The sequence below is a fragment of the Hemiscyllium ocellatum genome, unplaced genomic scaffold, assembly GCF_020745735.1.
Source record: "Hemiscyllium ocellatum isolate sHemOce1 unplaced genomic scaffold, sHemOce1.pat.X.cur. scaffold_506_pat_ctg1, whole genome shotgun sequence".
NCBI lineage: Eukaryota > Metazoa > Chordata > Chondrichthyes > Orectolobiformes > Hemiscylliidae > Hemiscyllium > Hemiscyllium ocellatum.
Window position 1 is genome coordinate 133,963 of NW_026869089.1, and position 16,346 is coordinate 150,308.

At 42.4% G+C, this 16,346-nt stretch overlaps 1 non-coding gene across 1 annotated transcript; it reads right to left on the minus strand.

The window, feature by feature from the left end:
• Nucleotides 1-7,207: 7,207 nt before the first annotated feature.
• On the minus strand, nucleotides 7,208-7,299 carry trnar-ucu (transfer RNA arginine (anticodon UCU)). Its single transcript is given in 2 exon segments — nucleotides 7,208-7,243; nucleotides 7,263-7,299. It is a non-coding gene; the product is annotated as a tRNA-Arg (tRNA).
• Nucleotides 7,300-16,346: the final 9,047 nt, after the last annotated feature.

Here is a 16,346-nt window from a genome sequence, read left to right on the forward strand (position 1 = left end):
CTTTAAACTGGCAGAGAGGATGCAGCAACAGGGTTCAGGTGAAATGAGCCTTCCAAATGCAAAGAGAAAATGTGAAGCCTTGGAACAGCATGGGAACGTGGCTGAAGACAAGCAGAAAGGAACAGGAAGAGAGAGAGTTTAACTAAAACTGTACATCAGCAAATCGGTTTGTGACAGAACATTATGGGAAAGAGTAAATAATAATGTTTTTATTTGGAATGGCCAAAATTTCTGCAACAAGGTAATAGACTTGTGACACAGAGATAAATGAGATTTGGTCAGCAGAGAGACGTAATTACAGGGTGAACAAAGGTGGAGCATAAATATTCAACGGTAAACAACCTTACAGGATCTCAGGCAGAATGCAAAAGCAAGATGGGAACCCTGACAGTAATGGCAACAAAGGCATTACAGAGAAAGCATTTGGCATCAGATTATGCAGCTGAATCATCCTGAATGCAAATTCTGGCTGCTACTACGTGTCAAACAAAATAGGCAGGATAACAGTTTTTACACTGCTGACAGTATTGCTCATCCCTGATTTAAACAGGAAGTCATTTGAATTTGTAGCAAAGGTGGCGTGATAATTTTGGGAGACGTCAACCTTTGTATAATCTTGGACAGACACATTGGCAAGAGTGATATTATCCAAGATCCTCTTTGAATGTTTTAGTCAGAGTATCTTTGAATAACACATTGTGAAACTGGCTAGGGATGTACCTATCTCAGGTCGACCGTTGGGTGATGAATCTGAGTGAAGGAGCAATATCACACCGAGATTCTCCAGGAAATTATCCTGGAATTCAAAGAGATTATGACATTTTAAAGTGACCATAAAGCACATCCGAACATCAGTAACAAAGCCAATTACATGATTTTGAGAGAGAACTGACAAAAATAAACAGGGTAAACAGACTGAAATGCCAGGCTGTAAATGAACTGTGGAAAACATTTACAGCCAGGGTGTCCTAGAGACGTACAGCTCTTAAACAGACCCTCAGTCCAACTGGTCCACGCAGACCAGCTATCCTTTCCTAAACCTGTCCCATCTGCCAGCACTTGGCCCATATCCCACTAAACCCTTTTTATTCATTTACCAATACAGATGCCGTTTGAATGCTGCAATTGTACCAGCTTCCACCACTTCCTCTGGCAGTGCATTCCATACATTCACCACACTGCGTGAAAACGATGCCCTTAGATCCCTTTTAAATCTATCATCTCTCACCATAAACCTATGCCCTCTATCTTTGGTCTCCACCACCTCAGGGAAAAGACCTTATCTGTTTATCCTGTCCATGCCGCTCATGATTTTATAAACCTCAAGAATGTCACACCTTAGCCTCTGACGCTCCAGGGCAAACATTCCCAGTCGTTTCAGCCTCTCCCTATAGATCATATCCTCCAACCCTGGCAACATCCTTGTGGATCTTTTCTGAACACTTTCAAGTTTCACAACATCTTTCCGATAGGAAGGAGACCAGAATTACACGCAACATTCCAACAGCGGCCTACCGAATGACCTGTACAGCTGTAAAATGACCTCCAAACTCTGATACTCAATGATCTGACCAACAAAGGAAAGCATACCTAACACCTTCTTCACTATCCTATCTACCTCTGACTCCACATTCAAGGAGCAATGCACCTACACTCCAAGGTCTCTTTGTTAAGCAACACTCCCTCTAACTTTGCCATTAAGTATATTAATCCTGCTAAGATTTGCTTTCACAAAATGCAGCACTTCGCATTTATCTGAATTAAACTCCATTTGTCACTCCTCAGCCCATTCGCCCATCTGATCAATATCCCATTGTACTCTGAGGTAACCTTATTCACTGTCCACTATATCTCAAATTTTGGTGTCATCTGCAAACTTATTAAAGGTACCTCCTACGTTCATTTATATAATGATGAAAAGTAGTGGACCCAGCACCGAACTTTGTGGCACACCATCGGCACAATAGAACAGTGCAGCATAGCAATAGGCCCTTCGGCCCACCACAATGCTATTCTCAACTCATCCCATCTGAATGTACATAGTCCATATCCCTCTATTCCCTGCCTGTTCATGTTTCTGTCGAAATGCCACTTCAAAACTTTACTCACATTTCTGTTTCAAGACCTCGCTTGGCAACTTCCACTCTCTGAAAAAAAAATCTTGCCTCACACACATCATTTAAACTTTCTCTTTCTCATCTTAAACCTCTGCGCTCTAGTATTTGAAACTTACACATTGGAAAAGAGATTCTGACTATCCACATTATCTATCCTGTCCTAGCGTTATATCCCTGTACCTGATCGCCTGTCAGCCTCTGATACTCTCACAAAGCAATCCATCTTTGTTTAATTTCCTCTTAATCCTAACACATCTTTAAAAACACAATACTGGTAAAGTGCTGATAAACCCTTTTTGTACCCTCTCCAAATCCTCCAAATCCTTCCTATTTTGAGATGAGAACTGCACAAAGTACTCCAAATGTGGCCAAACAAACGTTTTATTCAATTACAACATCAGATGCAAACCACGATACCCAACGTTGTGACCGATGAAGGCCAGAGTTATATTTGCTTTCTTTCCCATTTGAAACACTTCTGTTGCCATTTTCAGGATGTCACTGGCTAGCACCAAAATCATAATAGAAACGTCAAAGATTTTAGTCTGCCGGGAGGTTAAACAAATGTTGATCCCTGTTCCGTTATGAGAACTTGGGAAGCTGACAAAGTGTGACATCAAACAAGCGATCAAGGAAGTGGGTTTCAAGGCGCATTTTGTGACATAAAACAAAGTTTGTATCACAAAACTGATTTGAACGAATTTGTTCTGCTCGAGGTCATCATCTTTTGTCAGACTAAAAACGACTCAGAATTTAGTTCTTCTATAACTCAGTGGTTCGAGGCTGGTTTTGTACCTCCATTCTCACGGCAGCCATGCTGAATTTCCTTACAACTTTGCAACAAGCATCCGAAGGTGCGTTGTATGTGTTGTTTGGACTTATTTTTGAAGGAAAAGCTGAAAGTCATTTTTTTACGCAGACCAGGCCTCATCTGTTTCAGTTTGGAAGTCCACGTCCATGTTTTTCCTCTGAGGACCATGTGGATGTCAAGCTTCTGATGTGAAGAATGTCTTCGTTTGGCAGGAAGAAAAACGTAACTCATTAGAGGCAATAAACTAACGGTGAAACAGTGGGGGACGAAAACTTACAGGGATGCGGCTGTGTGCTTCTGTTCCTTATGTAGAGACAGGAATGCGCTGGAATCCAAATTAAACCGGTCAGAGGCTGGAAGAGCACAGCTAGCCAGTCTGCCTCAGAGGTGGAGACATCTACGGTTTGCAGATACCAAATATTCACGATTGGGGCAGTCTTCGAAGGACAGCCTCCTGCCAGTTTACTCCTCTGCTTATGTCAACAGAATCGGGTTTTAAATCTAGTAATGAAGAAAGAAGAGGCCAAACGTTTCAATTCCTCATTTTATGTTAGTTGGGATGTCCTGAGGCCTTTGTCACTGTCAAAAAATGTGTCTGTATAGTTCCATCTATGGGTTAAAATGAGGTTCAGTCCTCCCCCAGGTCATGAACAAATGTGACGGTATCTGACTTCAGTCTCTATCGCTGGTTCATTTGAAATTAAAACTTTGCATGGAAACTCTCATTGAGACAAACACTTCAGACGTCAGGCTAGATTAGAATACTTACAGTGTGGAAACAGGCCCTTCGGCCCAACAAGTCCACACCGACCCGCCGAAGTGCAACCCACCCATACATTTACCCCCTTACGTAACACTACGGGCAATTTAGCTTGGTCAATTCACCTGATCCGCACATCTTTGGACTGTGGGAGGAAACCGGAGGACACAGAGGAAACCCACGCAGACACGGGGAGAACGTGCAAACTCCACGCAGTCTGTCGCCTGAGTCAGAAATTGAACCCGGGTCTCAGGCGCTGTGAGGCAACAGTGCTAACCACTGTGCCAACGTGCCGCCCATTACTGTGACTGTGGGCCAAGTAGTGGTAACTGAAAAGGAGAATGGATGGATGTTTGATGACTGGTACTGACATGTTGTATTATTCTGTGCTGTAAAAGCACGGTGTCACGAACATTCTTTTTCGATAGAAATGTCTCATCACAGGAAAAGAAATCTCTGCTGTTAAGAGAAGACACAATTGAAGTAGAGCATCTTTGACTGGAATCACATGACAAACGCGTCCGCATGTGCCTTGCAATATTGTACAGGGCCATAAGGTGGCTCACTGGTTATCAGTGCTGCCTCACAGCGCCAGAGATATGATTTGCCTGCAACTGGGTTGACTGTCAGTAAGGTGCCGAGTTCAGGCGCAAATGAAGAGAGAAAGGGTAAGGAATTGTTCTGTGAGGGTTAATCCCTGGAGGATTGCTGTGCATTGGTTGCATTGAATAGCCAGTTTCTGAACTGTAGGCATTCTATGTTCCCTTAGTGTGTTGCTTTAGCAAATGTTCAGACCAGGGAGAAAAGTGAGGAAAAACTGTCACTTCCCAGTCAGGGATTGATCCATTACGCGACAACCAACGGATTCCCTTTTGCCTGAAATAGCTCCTATTTTCCCTACATTGGTAATGGCAGTACACAGCTTTAGACCGGGTTTTAATGTGTTGCATTGGACCCAGCATCCTTTCCCAACATGGACTATGCAGGGATATAAAGAGATAATAAAAGACATGGATGGCGATGACTGGAATGAAAAGACGTCAGGAAGAATGGACAGCGTTTACTTGGAAACAAAAAAATGGAAAGGAAGCCATCGATGTAGTGAGTGGTAATGCCATTTGAAAAGACAAGGCGAGGTTTCGTGGGTTGGTGGAAAAAACGAATAGATCATGTGGCGTGACACCAGGTAAAACTGAGTTGTGTCCGTATGGAAGGTTTCCAGGCGATGAGAATTTGGTGAGAGTAAACAGGAGGGAAATTCCTTCATTCAGATGGATCTATATCAAGACTTTAGAACTTCAAAACCAGCGATGAATGATAAAGAGAAGTTTGGAAAGTTATGCTTTTCCTTCTACAGCAGTTGAATTCGGAAATGATTACTTTTTTGCTGGAAAGATTATTGAGAAGCTGACCTTAATATATTTGTGAAGACGCGTGCAGACACGCAAGGAATGAATTTCACCGTGACAGGGAGTCTGGGCGGCCATGATGGGTACGCGTTACGTGCACACTCTGTAATTGGTTAAAGTTAATTGGAAAGAAACTTCATAACACCTGCAACTGAGTGCGACTAAGGACAGAATGTGCTGATTGTGAGGAAAGGTTCAGCAGCTTGTTCCACGTGACCTTCTATAAATTGTACAAAAAACTGAGCATGAAAGGGAAGCCGGTTAGCTCAGTCTGCTGCATAACTGGTTTATGATATAAAGTGAAACCAATAGTGTGGGATTAATTCTCGAAATGTCTCAGCATGCCCTCAGGATCATGATCGCCCAACTCAGCTAATACTTTCGACGATGGCGATAATCAAAGTGAAACTATGCTATCGTGAGTGGGAACTGATCTGCCAATGTAATGCACCTTTATCCTTTCATGTGTTGCATTGGAACATTTGGCTGCAATCACAGAGAAGGGAGTGAGTCCATATGCTGCTCACTCATCTCCCCCAAAATATCCATTAACAAGACGCGAAAAATATTCCTACTGCAATTCTGTAATCTTCACAGCAATACATAAAAATATCGTTATCGTTTCGATTCCAGTTTTTGTGGTAACAGTCAAAATGTCCAATGAGATAAATCTAATATTTTGTGGATTGCTTTAATGGCCTGTGCGAGCTTGCAGAAAAATCAGTGGTATGAAAAGAGCTAAACATCCTTTCCAGAATTTAACACAGCGCAGGATCAGCGGTATGAAACACGTCATTTTTTGCAAAAATCACCTCTGTATCTCTATTGAGTGTTGGATATTCACTCAGGGAGTATTTATGGCTGGTCTTAAGTAACTGAGGCATTTCCCAAGGACAGAGCACTGCAAAAAAATCATATTTCTTTTCGAATAAATGCTGTTTTACTCAACGTTCTTTTGCAACTTTTAAATATATATGCACAGACATATACATGCATGCACACATACATTTATATCTGTGTGGATATATAAATATGCGCATATATGCGCGTGTGTGTGTGCATTCAGGACATTAGTAATGGATAGCCGGCCATTTCAATATTCTTCCTGTAGAATGTGAGAGCTTAGAGATTACAATAATGTCCCTGAAATGTGGTGAAAATGTGGCATCGAAAAATGTGGCGAAAATCGACTTTATTGAATGCTGCGTACGTTTACTGTTGTGTCCTGAGTTGATCACCGGAAATATTATGTCGCCACTGGACTGGGGTTTTCCATCGATCGGCTTCACTTCGTCAGGGAATTCGATTCACTGAAATTTCACCAACTTCCTTTGGCATGTTCATATGACACATCGACCCACACTGCACACAACGACAACAATATTCAGCATACTGCACCCACGAGAACTTGGCATGGTTTTTATAAACAGTGAAAATTGAATAACGTTATGCAAGGGCAACGTGAATTCCAATTTAATTGCTGAAGACGCAAGAATCCAGAGTAAGAATTAAAATGTCAGAACTTCACGTTCATTACCTTGGCCAGAATTCCAGCCCAGCAAAGGGGAAATCTGCCCCTGAATCCCCTGAATCCATGCAATTGCTTGCTCCTGGTGTCTGCTTTGAAACCCATGCGAAGCAACATTCAGCCTGAAGGAGAACTTGTCAGATCCCTCCGCTGTCTGATCTAAAGCTGAAACAAGAGCTGTCTATTCCAGGTGGAAGGGAAGGGATGTGGAGGTGAGACCAAAATATTTCGTGGTGTTTAATTCATATTGTTATTATTACGATTGTTTAAAAATCTGGACCAGAAATGGCACAGACACAAAGGAGCCCATTGTTAATACTGATCTCGCCCCGCTCCATGATTCAATATCATCATGGCTGACACAACAATTTTGTGTCTTTTTCCAGCCTATCCGCATCATCGTGTTGCATACTGACTAACAGATCTTTATTGATCTCTATCATAAATAGACATCGAAAATTTAAACTTGTGAGAGGAAAATGTTCCGTTTCGAGACAGTTGGGTTTCTGCACGAATACTGTTGGCTTTGCAGATGAGCAGCCGCGTCTGCTCTGGCCACCTTCCAAACCATGAACTAGAATTCGACTCGGATGGGACTCGAACCCACAACCTTTGAATTACAATCTGAGCAGGGACATAGAAGTCCAACGCGCTATCCATTGCGCCACAGAGCCACGCCTATAATTCGCTTTGAACACACAAATTTGTCTTTGAACCATTGCGTTCAGGACACCCATCTCGCATCTGTCTGCCCTGGTCACACTTATCCAGTACCTATTCCTTACCCACGTGTGCTCTGGCTCTTCAAGTGTTCGTCTGCAGACTGCTGGAATGTTCTCATGACACGTAGCTTTACCACATGCTCAGATAATGATTTCCAGATAAGCAACATTCTACTGGTGAAAGCATTCTCGCAAATTCTCCTCAAAACATCTTGTCTCCTGTATTTCATTTATGTCACTCTATTCCTTCCAAATATAGTCTGATCCCTCTCATACATATCTATCCTTTTCATAAAATGTTCATGTGAATAGGTTACTCAAAGAGCTTTCTCTGCTCTTCGATAAACATCCCCCAACCTAGCTCGTCTACCTTCACAATGGAAATGGTCCATCCCTTGCCATTCCTGTCATCTCCTCTGAATATATCATCCTGCAATCAGAAGCTTCCAGCAATCTGGCGATAACAACGGACAAGCAAAGTTCCCTGAAGTAAAGCCAAAAGGTCTGAACAGAATCAGCAGCTAGTGTCCATATCTCATGAAAAGGAAAGTTAACATTTCGAGTCCAATGATCTCTCTTCGGAACTGATGGGATGGACGGGTGGGTGGAGAATGTGGAAGAGGGCGGACGGGTTCCAAAATGATTGAACTCGATGTTGGGACCTAAAGTTTGCATAGTCTGTCTGTAGAAAATGAGTTGCAGGTCTTCCAGCTTGTGTTATTCCTTAAAGGAGCACTGCAGCAAACCAGAGACCGGTATAGTGGCCTGGGAACACAGTGTCACGATTAGAGTGGGGCTGGAATTGTACAGTAGTTCAGGTAGCATCCGATGAGCAGTAAAATCGACGTTTCGGGCAACAGTCCTTCATCAGGAATACAGGCAAAGAGCCTGAAGGGTGGGAAAACAGTATAATGTTGAAGTTACAGGAGACTGGAAGATCGGGATAGTTTTTGTTGATTCTGGAAAGAATGTAAGTGATCTCAATTTTGTCACCGACTCTGTTTTCCTCTCTCCATTGCAGAGAGATCACATTCTGAGCAGGAAATACAGTTGCCTCTATTAAATGAAGTGCAGACAAATCTCTGGAAGATGTGACTGGAAGCTTCCACAGTGAGGAGAGACATGAGAAACCAGCAGGAAATGTAGCTTACTACATAGAACGTTACAATGCAGTGTAGGCACTTCGGCCCTCGCTGTTGCAGCGACCTGTAAAAATAATGTGATGTCCATTGTAATGGAAAATTAGCATTTATTTCGAAACCAATAAAAGCACAGGGAAACAAAGAAGTAAGAACCTGACTTTGCAGAGCCAAGTATTGTAGTTAGAAAGAAAAAAATGTAAAGTTAAACCGAACTGATAGCAGACTTACAAGCCAGTAAACTACCATATCACCAGTCAAGGAATGGGAAAAAAGCAACTCCGTATCTGGAAAGGAACTCGAATGTTTCAGGTCCCTGATATTGAGGTGTTGATAAGAAGAAGCGAATTCTATTATCAAGGGAAAATGTATTATATGTGGAAGGTACACCAGTTACCTTTTTGGTAGATACAGGGACAACATATTCAGTCCTTAGATCTAGGCAGTTGAGAGAGTCGACGCAATGGATGCATCAGGATTCGTGACACGAGAGAGATTATCCACACCCCTATCGTGTGAAACCAGTAATGGTGAAACATTCCAATTCTCATTTCATTTCTCGGAACTCTGCCCTTTAAATCTGATGGCTGGCGATCTCATAGTGAGACTGGGGTCGGATTTGTGCAGTACCCCGACAGGTTTGCAGGTAATACAAAAAGAAGATTTACCAGCGCAGGCTGTAAAATCCGACTCACGACCCCTGATGCTTGGCTATGAGTGATGATTACCCGGAGAGCCATAAGTTCAGTGAGGATTCGCTCGCCTAGGTAGCAAGTAAGCATGTTAATCCCATTAACACCGATTTACTTGCTGGAGATATGAGGCACTGCACAGCACTGGCCCTTAAGTAATCATATGAGAAGGATTGTTTTAGGAGATTGTTTGAACCAGGTCAGTTATTATTTTGCGAATTTTATTAGAACGATCACAGATGTGCAGTCAGTGTAAACTTATCCAAAATATCTGTGAGGCAAGTAGACCCTATCTTTTTGATGTGGAACGCTCCTTTCCTCAAGTACCATTGGTGAACACATCCAGTGACAGGTGGCAGGATTTGGGACCATGGGTACTACTGTCACAAAAAAAAAGCTTGTGTCTTCAGGGACGATGTGCATATCTGCTTCAATGCAGATATAAGGACATACATGGAGAAACTAAATGGGCTAACTCAGGCAGACAGGGCAGTCCAGTTAACCCCCGCAAAGGGGGTAGCCTGGCGTTGAGCTGTGGTAGATGTCTCGCACTCAAGATTAAGAATGTCCCTGCTGAGTGCAAGGCAAAAGGCAAACGTGATATGGGGTTCATACGAGGCTGCGAAACGAAAAGAATAATCCCGAAGTCTCAGTATCGTCCTTGCAGAACACAAGACTCGTTAAAACCCGAGGCTGGAAAAGGAATTACTCCAGTCTTTGAATCCATCCTGAAGGGTGGAGTGATAATCCCCTGCGGATGATCACCGGCAAGAGCCCCCATTCTTACACTCAATAAGGCAAACATTCCAGGTGTATCGGGGAAATGGAGGTTTGTTCAAGACCAGCAGGTAGTCAATTATGCTGTTGTTCTGCCTGGACCAAATGTTCCTGATCCTAGTAATATATTAGCCCAAATTCCAAAGGACAGTAAATGGTTCTCTGCTTTGGATATAGCAAATGCCTTCTTTAGTGTAGCGGTACACCCAGAAAGTCAATTCTGGTTCATTCAAAGGCAAATCGTATACATTCAGTTGCATGGTCTCTTTCCAGTATGAACTCGCTTGTATTTCAGCAGATTGCCGGAATCAATTAATTATTTCAAATCACAGCGGACGAATGATCTCTCCTCTGTTTGAACTCACTGGTGCCTCAGCAGACAGAATGACTGAACGAATCCTTTCCCATTCTTAGAACAGACGAACGGCCTCTCTCCACTGAGTTCGCAGATGTAAACTGAGATCAAATGACGGCCTGAATGTATTCCCTCTGAGAATGCACTTGAATGGTTTCTCGTCAGCGTGAACACGTTGATGGTACAGCAGTTCGTGAGCCCTTTTAATGCCTTTTTCATACTCTGGGCCATTAAATGGTTTCTTGTCCATGTGAACCCACTGGTGAGTCAGCAAGTTAGAGAACTGAGCAACTCCCTTTCCAGACTCAGAACAGTTGAATTGTTTTCCCCCGGTGTGGTTGCCCTGATGAATTTTCAGGGCAGACAAGTAATTGAATCGTCATCACATTTCCGCAGTTTCTCTCCAGCGTCCCTCCAATTATGCCTCGATATTTCAAATCGTGAATACTTTCACTCCACTGTGAATGTAGCTTTCTGCTTTCATTTTCAAAGGCCGGTAAGCTTCAGGCTACATGGAACAAAGCAACTCCTTCGAATTCTGAATTAATGCTTCGTTTCAGTTTCACAACAGCAAATCCTCATCTTCGATACCACTCAAATAAATCCAGAAATATCTCAGTAAGAGAGAATCCTCAGAACACCAAAGCATATGATTTTCATTCTCCATCGGATGTGGTTATTCCAGAACAGGTCAGCATTTATTGTTCATTCCTGATTTGACTGGGTAAGGTGATGATGAGCTTCCATCTTGAACCATCGTTTCTGTGTGCTGTCGGCAGATCTAAATTATAGGTAATTGGAATCCACAATTTTGACCCAGTGATTCTGGAGTAATGGCAATATATTTCCAGATCAGGATGGTCGGTGGGTTGTAGGTCTTTCCCATCTGTCTAGTGCCCTTTTCCTTTTAGATGGATGAAGTTGTGAGTTTGTAATGTACTCTTGATGGAGCCTTGGTGAATATCTGCAGTACATCTAGTGGATGGTGCAGACTGCATTTGGTTATGGTGGGAATTGATGTTTGTCGATGTTTTATTAGTTATGAGTTGCTGCTCAATTCAGCTGCTCTGTTCTGGACGGGTTTGAGCTTTTCAATATTGTTAAACTGCAGTAAGGAATCCTCAAGAAGGTTAGGATTTAAATATCTCTTGCTACTCAGATGCAAACTAATCTGTTGTGTTTCTCCTGTACATTGTTTCTTTCACACTGCAATCATCCAGGCGAAAAGGAACTATCCCATCGTGTCTCATTCTGTATTGTAAAGTAGTAAACAGTTGTTAGGGAAAGAAGAAAAGAAAGAGAAGAACATTTGGTCAATGAAGTGAATAACGCTCTGGTTCTGAGAGTGAATAGCTGTTAATGGAGACTGCCAGTGACAAATCATCGGCGGCGTGTAATCGCAGGCTATGTGTTATCCAGGCTTTAGGAGTCAAGAAAATCTCTGACTATGACCTGCTCTAATTTCCTAATTCCACCACCTCCAGCGAAATGCTATTACCAAACATACATCCCCCTCTCCGCCCTTGTCCGCCTTCCCCAGGAACCATTCCCTCTGGGGCATCGTGGTGCACTGCGCCTTCTCTCTCAACACCTCCCCCAACAGCTCCATGGAAGCTTTCCCTAAAATCACGGAATATGTGACACATACATTCATAGAACATGAGAACGAGGAGCAAGGCTTTGCCGCACAGGCCTTAAAGAATACTTCGCCATTCATTCAGCTCATGCCTGATCTTTCCATGGACACGCATCCACTTAAGCAAACTCTGCAGGTAATCTTTACTTCCTTTATTGTTCAAAACAAAAGCAGCCCGAGCTAAAAAAAAACATTGATTGATGTCTCATCAACTACATCGTTGGGCAAGCACGCCATCGAGGAACAACCCTCTGGTTGAAGAAATACCTTCTCAATTCAGTCCTATATCTCGTTCTAATCTAGAGGCTGTGCCCTCTTGCCCTAGTTTCATCTGCAAATGGAACCATGCTCTCGAGTTCTATCTCACACATGACCTTCATAATCTTATACGTTTCCATAATATCCGGCCTCATTCTTCTGAATTTTCGAAATAAGCCTATTCCACATACTCTCCTGTCATCAGCGAACACCTTCAAATCTGGAATTCCATCTGCCAGAATATTGCCCCTGAACAGCACCTTGTCGAGGCCATTTTGAAAATCTAAGTACTTCAATTCACTGGGTCCCGTTGTACACCATGATCGTAATGCCATCATAGAATTCGAAAAGGTTTTGCAGGAATGACCTGCTCTTCATTAATCCAGACTGCATCTGTCAAATTTATACGGAGAAGCCCCTCTATTTTTTCCTCGATTAAAGACTGAAGAAATTTATGCACTACAGATGTTAAACAAACTAGTCTATTATGTTGGAGAATGGGTCTGGGTGGGTTGCACTTTGGCGGTCAGTGTGGACTTGTTGGGACAAAGGGCCTGCTTCGATACTCTAAGTAATCTGATCTAATTCCTCATATTTTGTCTGCCTCACTTTTTAAACAGTGACGCCATATTTGTGTTTTCCAATCTGCTGGGACTGCCTAGAGACCAACGAATTTTGCAAAATTACCGCAAGCATATACCATTGCTTTTAGTACCCTGCGATGCATTCCATCAGGTCCTGGAGACGTAACCATCTTTTGCAATATTAGCTTCAACAATCCAACACTAGCTCTTTTGTTATAATGACTGTTCCCATGTCGTCACCAAACATGATCTCTTTGTCAATTACTGGCATGTTATTAATATCCTCCACTGTGAAGACCGACGCAAATGCCTGATCAATGTCACTGCTATTTCCGCATATCCCATAAGTGAATGTCCCTTCTCATCCACGAGAGGGTCAACGTTTACTTTTGCCTCTCTTTTTCATTTTATATTTTACTAGAATCTTCTGCTATCAATCTTTATATTCTGTGATATTTTTAATGCCATGTTCTTTCTTACACTTTTCTGCATTAAATTCCATTTGCCAACTCTCAGCCCAACTCTGCTGCATACCTGTGTCACTGTGTTATCTACAATATCTTTCAGCACTGTGTACAAATTTCCCGAACGTAGTGTCGTCCGCAAATTTACTAACCCATCCTTCTCCGCCCCCATCCAGCTCGTTTACAAAAAAATGACAAAAAGCAGTGAACCCAAAACAGATCGTTGCAGTACACCACAAGCAACAGAATTCCAGGATGAAGTTTTCCCATCGAGTAACACCCTCTGTCTTCTTTCAGCTGGCTAATTTCTGATACAAAGCACGACATCCCCCTCATTCCCATGCCTCAGTATTTTGTGAGTCACCTGCCGTGGCGAAATTTATCAAACGGCTAACTGAAACCCAAACGCGCATTACATAAACAGCTTTATCCTCATATATCTGTTTCGTGACCTGGCAAGTTTTGACACGAGTTGTAGCTCAGTTTTAGCTTCCCAGATGAAGATTTGCTCACTGAGCTGGAAGGCTCATTTCCAGACGTTTCGTTACCCTCCTGCTTAATATATTCAGTGTGCCTACGGGTGACGGACTGTTCATGAATTCTGCTTTCTATTTATATGCTTGCGGTTCTTTGGGTTGGTGATGTCATTTCCTGTAGTGATATAATTTCCTGTTCTGTTTTTCAGCGAGTTGTAGATGAAGTCTAAATCGATGTGATTTTGATGGATTTCTAGTTGGAATTCCATGCTTCTCGGAATAATCGTGTGTGTCTCTGTTTCACTTGTGTTCGGATGGATGCGTTGTCCAAGTCAAAGTAGTGTCTTTCCTGATCTGTGTGTAAAGATACCAGTGAGAGAGGGTCACGTCGTATTGTGGCTAGTTGGTGTTCATGTATCCTGGTGGCTCGTTTTCTGCCTATTTGTCCATATGCAAAAACTGATGTCATTTCCAAAATGCCATGCAAGAACTTGACAAATATTGCATTTGATAAACATTGCATTCGCCTGAGGCAACACATCCATCCGAGGACAAGCCAAACACCTACATGCAGGAGATTTAATCGAAGCATGGCATTCCAACCAGAACTCCATCAACAAACACTTCGAGTTCGACGCCATCAACTACCCCTTGAGAAAAAAAGAACTGGATATGACATCACCATCGGAAATGACATCACCAACCCAAAGAAAACCAAACATATCAAGAGAAAGCAGGAATCATGAACAGTGCTTCGCCTGGAGACCCACTGAAATTGTTACCGAGTAGGGTGACGAAACGTCTGGAAATGAACTTGCCAATTCAGTGAGCAAACTGACCTACAGTTCAATTACCAATTCACAGAGCTCGATAATGTTTGTAGGTGTCGTCCACCCATTCACAAAACCGGCTTGACTTGCCCTCATAAATTTATGCCAATCGAGATGATTACAAATCTTATCTCATGGAACTTTTCCAACACTTTACCCACAACCGAGGGAAGGGTCAATGGTCTATAATTTCCAGGGTTTTCTTTACTCCCTTTTTTGAATGAGAGAGCAATTTTTACTATCCTGTAGTGTTCTGGTACTCTAACTTTGGACAATAACAACATTGATATCGAAGTGGAAGAATCATAAATCTGATTCTTAGCTTCCCAGAAAGTCCTAGGATAAATACGATCTGGCCCAGGGGAATTTAGATATGTTCACATTTTCAGAGCTTATGACGCCTTGTCTTTGGGAACTTCAATCCTATTTCGTCTGGTAGCCAGTTTCTCAGCATTATCCTAGACAACATTTTGTTTTCCCGGTGCGAATCCTGACTAAAGACATTGCTTTCGCGCTTCCCCCATCGCTTCTGACTCCACGCACTACTTATCACGACTGTCCTTCATTGGCCATAGTTTATTCTATTCATTCTTTTAGCCCTCACATATCGATGGAAAGCTTTCGGATTTTCCCTTAATCTATCTGTCAACAAATTCTCTGTCCCCTCCTGGCTCGTCTTCAGTCTCTCCTCAGGTTTTTCCTATTTAACTTGTAACTCTCAATCTCCTTAACTGAGCATTCACGTCTCATGGGAACACAAGCCTTCTCAACAAGAGATTCAACTTCCTCAGTAATCTTGACTCCTGCGCTTGACAATTTCCTCCCCCTCTGACAGGTACATACTTATCAAAGACACACAGAACCTCCTCCTGGAATAAACTCCACATTTCCATTCTGCCCATTCCGTGCCGTTTCTTTGCCAACCTCTGAATGTGTAATCTTATCTAATCGCATTGCAATTTTCTTTCCCTCAGCAATAGCGCTTGCACTCCGATGTATACCTATCCCTATGAAAATCTAAAATAAACATAACTGAATTTTGGTAACTATCACCCAAGTGCTCACCTATTGCCAAATCTAACATCTTGTCGAGTTCATTACCCAGCACTAAATCTAATTTAACCTCTCCCCTTGTTGGCCTGTTCGATTACACATTATTTAAGGAATCTATCGCAGATACACTCAACACTATCCCCATCAAGGCTACCCTGACTGAGCTGCTTCGACCGATCGACATGTTGATTAAATTCTCACATGATAATTGCCATTCAATTTTTCATTTGTTATTTACGCCTTTGTTCACTGCCCTCCCCAATGTCATCTTAAAATTTGGAGGCGGATAGACTCAGACAAACAGTGACATTTTCTTCTTAGAAATTCTAATTTCCTCCCAAATTGATTCAAACTCATTCTCCATAGAAACTAAATCATCTGTTTGCATCGGTCTGAGGTTGTCCTTCAATATTTGAGTTACACCACCTTCCTTACCATCCTTTCTGTCCTTCCAAATTGTCTCATACCAGTGATTATATACCTCCCAGTCTTGACTATGCTGTCTCCATGTCTCTGCAACGTGTATTAAATCGTATTCATTTGTGATGATTTATGCCGTTATATCTCCAACTTTCTTCCAAAAAGTACGAGCATTCAGGTATAGTACCTTTATGGTCGCATTCTTACTCATTGATTAAAAAACATCTACAATAATATCTTCCACGGTATCCTTGCTTCATGCTTCTCCTCCCTTGTCCATTTCTGACCTCCATGCTTAGCATACAAGTGCTCAAA